The sequence below is a fragment of the Pteropus vampyrus genome, unplaced genomic scaffold (genome assembly GCF_000151845.1).
Source record: "Pteropus vampyrus isolate Shadow unplaced genomic scaffold, Pvam_2.0 Scaffold30, whole genome shotgun sequence".
Taxonomy (NCBI): Eukaryota; Metazoa; Chordata; class Mammalia; order Chiroptera; family Pteropodidae; genus Pteropus; species Pteropus vampyrus.
Window position 1 is genome coordinate 11,571,610 of NW_011888811.1, and position 6,748 is coordinate 11,578,357.

Consider the following 6,748-nt stretch of genomic DNA (forward strand, 5'->3'; position numbering starts at 1 on the left):
CTGGGCTGCGTGGGCCCAGGCGGCACTAGTCTGCCCCTCCCCATGGGTTTCAGGCGGCAGTTATCTGCCCCTCCCCAGGGGTCCGAGTCAGTCAGGGCTTCAGACCTTCCAGGCCTCCCTGTAAATCACCCTGGGTGATTTATACGGAGACGCCCAGTCCGCTAATCCAGTAAACAGGACAAGTGGGGTCCAGTCGGATTTATGGGCTGCCAGAGGGTCTTTCACTGTGGGAGATGCGCATACAGTGACCCTTCTCCAGACCGCGGGCCTGAATGGGCAGGGTTGGGCCACCCGGGTCCCAGGACCCACTCTGCTCATCCAGTTGCTGTTGTCGTGATGTTGGGCTGGACCCTTTCCCTCTTCTGGCTCCAGGTACCACCAGCCTAGATGTCCACTGGGTAGCTGGCAAGCAGTCAACAGGTAAGGAAGCAAAAGGAATTATAATCTGAGCCCTGCTGTCCCACAGTGGACATAGGCCCTGGAACGCAGTGATGGGGCCCACAGGGGCCAGAGCCAGGCTGCCCTGCGTTCGAATCCTGGCTCGGACATTTCCTGTGTGATTCTCCGAGCCTTAGTTCCCCAGGTGTAAAATGGCAATAATATTAGTACATGTCTCACAGAGTTATAATTATACAACGAGAATGCATATAAAGTCCTCACACAGCATCTGGCACCTAGTAAGGGTCCATAAAGTATTAGCTAATCGTAATTATTATATCGTGGATAAGTGCATGGGAATTATCAGAGATTCTCACACAGTGGGGCCTGCCTGAGCATGTGCGCTACAGCTTTACTGTGGTCATGGGGAACTGGAGGGGACCTTGTGTCCCTTGATGGGCAGAGGATAGGCAACCATGAGGGCTTGGCCAAAATTACATATGACAGACTAAATGTCCACTTAACAATATGGATGGAGCTTGAAAGTAGAGTGAAAAGAGATATAGCACCAACAGTAACGATCACATAACTTCAAAATACACACACACATACAGAGTCAGGACAATGCCTATAAAAATCTCAACAGTATACTTTGCAGAAATAGAAAAGCCCATCTTAAAATTCATGTAGAATTTCTAAGGCCCTCAAATAGCAAATACGATCTTGAAAAAGAAGAACAAAATTGGGGGTCTCAGACTTCACGATTTCAAAACACACTACAAAGCCGTAGTAATCAAAACAGTTGTGGTACTGGCATAAAGACATATGCATACATCAATGAAATAGAACAGAGATCCCAGAAACAAATCCTCACATATATGATTTTCACCAAAGGCACCAAGATCATTCAATGGGAAAAGGAGAATCTTTTCAACAAATGGTGCTGGGAAAACTGGACGTCCACACATGAAAGAATGAAGTTGGGCCTTTACTTTATACCATGTTTAAGAATTAACTCCAAATGGATCAAAGACCTAAACTTAAGAGCTAAAACTACAAAACTCTTAGAAGAACATTTAGGGAAAAATCTTCATGGCAATGATTTCTTAAATATGACACCAAAAGCATAGGCTACACACAAACACAAAAAGTCAGATTTCATCAAAATTAAAATCTTTTGTGCATCAAAGTAAACTATCAAGAGAGTGAAAAGAAAATCCACAGGATGGGAGAAAATATATCTGATGAAGGATTACCATCCAGAATACATATATAAAGGTCTCCTGCAACAAAACAACAAAAAATTAAGCCTGATTAAAAAATGGGCAAAGGACTTGCATAGACATTTCTCCAAATACGATATTCGAATGGCTAGCAGGCACATGGAAACATGCTCAGTGTCATTAGTCATTGGGGAAATGCAAATCAAAACCATAACAAGATACCACTGCACATCCAGTAGAACAGCTATTATTTAAAAAACAAAACAAAACCAGGAAACTAACATGTGTTGGCAAGGTTGTAAAGACATCGGAACCCTTGTGCATTGCTGGTAGAAATTTAAAACGGCGCAGCTGCTCGGGAAAACTGCTGGCGGTTCTTCAAAAAGTTAAACACAGAATTACAATATCGTATGATTCTACTTGCATGAGCTATCTAGAATAAGGAAATTCATAGATACAAAAAGTAGGATAGTGGTTACCAGGGACATGGGAGGGGGAGTTATTGCTTATGAGTACAGAGTTTTTTGGGGGGTGATGAAAAAGTTTTAAAGACGAATAGTAGTGATGGTTATATAACATCACGAACGTTTACAATAGTAAACTATATTATGTATATCTTATCATAATAAACACACATAAGTCTATGGCCATGCCACCCTGAACGTGCCTGATCTCGTCTGATCTTGAAAGTTAAGCAGGGTTGGGCCGGTTAGTACTTGGAAGGGAGACTACCTAGGAAGACGGGGTGCTGTTGGTGCTTAAAAACAAACAAACAAACAAACAAACAACAAACGAACAAACAAAAAACCAACGATGTGCACTACGTAAAAAAGGGGTACATCGAACCAATAGAAGACTTGCCTTTGAGTATGCAAGGTGTGTGTGTGTTTGGAATGGGAGTCAGTAATGAGGATAAGAGGAAAGAGAAAATAGACGTGTAAAATTTGGGCAGCAGGTGCTACAAATTTGAAGTCTAAGAAACAAACACGCAAGCTCATTCTGAGGGACAGAACAGTGACTAATGAAGGGGTAAAATACCAGGCCACAAAATGGGCATAGAAATGTCCACTTTACTGGTCTTCTTCATTTATATTTGAAATTTTCATAGTAAAAATTAAAACAGGAAATGGCCAGAGGAGTTCATCGATGGCAGGGAAGCCAGATGACCTTGGGTCAGAGGCTGATGTACACCTACTCACTGATTCTCTCAGTATATTTAGACAGAGTATTTAGACTTTGATCCAGAGTTACCATGTCAAGAAAATGAGTCTAGTAATTCCATATACTGGCTGTAGCACGTTTTGTTTTACATGTACCTTCTCTGCCTCCTCCATAGTCTGTGACCAGGAAGCCACTCAGGAAAGTCTGTGGTGAATGGTAAGGTACCAGGTCAATAAAAAGTTTAGATATTTGAAAGGGTAGAGGGCCCTGTGAGCTACACCTGTCCTGGTGGGCTTCATGGAGGTGGTGGTGACAAGGCACAAAATGGCTTTGAGGATACAAATGAAGTGGATAGGTGAAGAGGAGGAGAAGGAAGAACAGGAGCAAAATATTTGACAGCTGGAATAAAAATGACAGATGTGGGCAAAGGAAGGGCAGAGCCAGGAGGAAGGAAGGTGAGAAGGGAGGCAGAGGAGGAGAGAAGAAAAGTAAGTGGCTCATGGGAAGGGTGTAGTCCACAGGACACTGCCAACCAGGCCCATTTACTCATTCATTGATTCATTCACTTGTTCATTCATTCAACTGTATTGAATCCTGACTACATGCCAGACTCTGTGCTGGGGACTAGGGACGCAGCCGTAAACAAGACAGCCAGGGTTTCTGTCCTCATGGGAGATAGACATTACAAATGCAATAAAATAAAATCATCTCTGATGGTTACCAATGCTGGGAAGAAAGAGACAGGGTTTGGGGGAGATTAGCTGTTTGGAGGAGGCCAGGAGAGACCTTTAGGGAAGTTGATGTTTATGAAGAGGCCTAAAGGATGAGAGGAGTCTGCCTCGTAAAAAGGGACAACCCTTCAGGCAGAAGGCACAGCTCCAAGCCCCCACTGGTGCAGCACTTCAGAGATGAAGAAAGTGGTTGCTATGGAAACTCCAGGACAGTGGCATCAGGTGCCTCCACCCAAATCTCACATCCCTTTTCTTTGTTTGAACTTCACTCCCAGAAAGGCCCTCAGGGATCATGCAGTCCATAACACAAACGGGGGAAAATGAGTCCTACAAGGGGCTTTCCTAAGGGTACAGCTATGCATGGGGAAACCTAGTTCTCCCAAGCCCAGCTGGATTCTTTCCTTCTTTCTTCTTTGAAATGGGGATTTTTCTCATCTGGACATGGCCTTGAGAGAACTGGGTGGGTAGGAGGAGGCACAAACGCGATGTCTCTGTCTTCCCTTAGGCCTTGGGGGATGTGCCATCGGAGTCCAGACATGGCACTGGAGCCAGTGGGCTCAGGTTTTGGGGACAACTTGGGCCATTTATGCTAGATAAAAACCCAAGATGCACACACTTCCTGGGAGCTCATTTGAACCATAACAATATGGGGGAATTTTGTCTTTTCTAGAAATTTCCACTTTGGGCCTAAAATGACTTTGGTTTTGAGAGTCGGGTGAGAACAGCCAGGAGAGCTGTTTTCACATAATTTAAATGCCCCCTGGGGGAGCGGGGGAAACAGCAGCCTTGAGACATTCTGGAGGACGAAGCAGGTAGATGTTTCAGGAAGGCAGATGTCAGCCCAGAGCCAGAAAGCGCGGACTCCCCGCTGGGTCTGTGGCGGAGGCCCACCATCGGGAGCATGCAAGAGGCTGAATGATCGTCGGTCAGGGAGATGCCTGGGTGAGAATTTCTGAGCTATTTTCCAACTTGGAGTCAGTGACTATACAGGTCTAAGATTTAGGATCAACCATAAGAATAATAACATAACTAACAAATTTTAGTTGAATTCATAACTGCATAGATGATCCTTCAACTTCCATCTTCTATATTGTGAGTTGCTTGGCTGGCCCCGCAAAGCCATATCATTTGGCACCCAGATATGGGGGAGAGCCTCCTAAAACATTACAGTCTTAGATTTGCTGCGGGGAAGGAGCATTGGCTGCAGTGACAGACAGCCTCAAGCATTTTTTTCCTGCCATCATGTGTTCAATCAAATATTTACTGAGTGCTCACTACGTTCTGAGCCAAGCTACGGGCACTTAATTCTTACAACAGCCCTGTGAGCAGGTTCTATTAGTGACTCTGACTCTAAGAAACTCAATTTTATGTTTCTTTGCTGCTCCTTAATTTTCTCCTGCGACTGGAGGAGATTTTCATTGGCGCATGTTAATTCTGATGTGAGTTTGAACACAGAAGGTTCTGGAAGAGAGGGACCTGTCCAGTTTTCTTCACGTCCTGAGGAAACAGAAGGGGTGTCCTGGTGGAGGGCTGAGGAGAAAGCTGTGTGAGGAGGGTGGCATGTAAGCAGAGGAGAGAGAGAGAGAGAGAGAGAGAGAGAGAGAGAGAGAGAGAGAGAGAGTGTGTGTGTATGTGTGTGTGTGTTCGTGCACTCGCATGCACTCACACACACGTGCACACTAGCCATGCAAGGAGTATCATGTAATTCAATGATACAGTCTCTATTTCCAAAAGTGGATTCCAGGCCACTCCAAACACATCCAGAAATCATCCCTGTATTTCTCCAAGATTAAGCAGAACTGGCAAATAGCAACCAGGAGAATTGAATAAAGACGGGGATGGGATTCATTTCTGTCTTTCCAAACATCGGCAAAAGCTTGCAACGTTTTGCAGACCACAGGGTTCTGCTCTCTATGCATCCCTGTGCCTGCTTCCCTTCTGTCTCCTTAGAGCTGAGACCAAACCCACAGTCCTCAGAGCTGCAGGGAAGACAGTCTGCCACATTTCTGGTCCCTAAGTTTAGACAGAGCTTCTACTTGATCTTTTTTACCAAATTTTTGAAAAGTTTTTTTTTTTTTTAACCTGGAAATAAATTGTAGCTGAGGGGGGAAAAGTGTTGCTTAATTTCAAGCACAGTTCTGTTTTTCTAAGATTAAGTTCTCTAAAAAGTAGGATAAAACAAATATCTATTTACCACAACTAGGCTTTCTAATGAGCTCCCCTGTGCCTTCCCCTTAAATTCAAACCACTTGTCTCCACATAAAATCTCCCGCAGGTACCACTGCTAACACCCTTCAGAAGGAAGGGCCAGCCCACAGCTGGCAACCCCCGCTTGTCGGCAGCAGGCCATGGAAGGTGTGCGGCTCTGACAGAGGCGCAGGCGGAGAGTGTGGGATCCTGGTCGCTTGACAGGCCTTCTTTGTTGAGGTTGCAGGAGTCATCTACAGTGAGAAAACATCTGAGGGACACACAGATGGGAACTCGAAGGGCCTCAGGCCCAGATCCAAGAGGTCACTGCAACTGCAAGGCAGCCTGCCAGAGCATGTTCACGGCTCAGAGGGAAAAGTCTCCATTTCCACATTTTTCTGCCCAGGGCACCCACGGGATGTTTATTCATCCTTGGGAGAGGTTATCTGCCTTTGACTTGAGGCAGACCCAACACCAGGCCCCATGAGTGAACCTGGGGGATATTGTGAAAGGCAGCTGGGAGTGTGTGTGGATGGGGGGTATGGTGGGGTAGGGTTCAGAAGCGGGGTTCCTGAGAATCCAGAGACCCACAGAATCGGCTTAATAGCTGGCCCTTATCTAGCCACCTGCTGTCAATGAATGAAGGGGTCTTCTCTTGGAAATGTCTAGGTTTGGAGGGGCCTGCCCCTGCCCTTGACTCATTGTGTGACCTTGAACAAATCATTTCCTTGCCCTGGGTCTCAATTTCCTCAACTTTGAAAAAAAAGCCTGTTGGATGATAGGCTTGAACCAGTGGTTCTTAACACTTTGGAGACACTGGCCTTTTGGCAGTCTGATGTCAGAATGTCTCTCTTTATGTGTACAGGCTCCAAATTTTACTTACACATCCAGGGTTCTTAGATCCCTGGAAGGCCCTCTGAGGACCATCTATACGAGCCACAGGTGGTGTTTTCCAGGGTCCCACACACAGTGCCTGCACATTGTCAGGGCACAAGAAATGTTTGTAGAATGAATAAATGATCCCTTCCAACACTCACTTCCTACGAGTCTAGGGTTCTAAGTGCCCAG

The 6,748-nt window shown here is 45.5% G+C and overlaps 1 pseudogene; it reads left to right on the top strand.

Annotated features, from left to right (window-relative positions):
* Positions 1-2,240: 2,240 nt before the first annotated feature.
* LOC111737715 lies at positions 2,241-2,358 on the top strand (annotated as a pseudogene).
* The last annotated feature ends 4,390 nt before the right edge of the window (positions 2,359-6,748 follow it).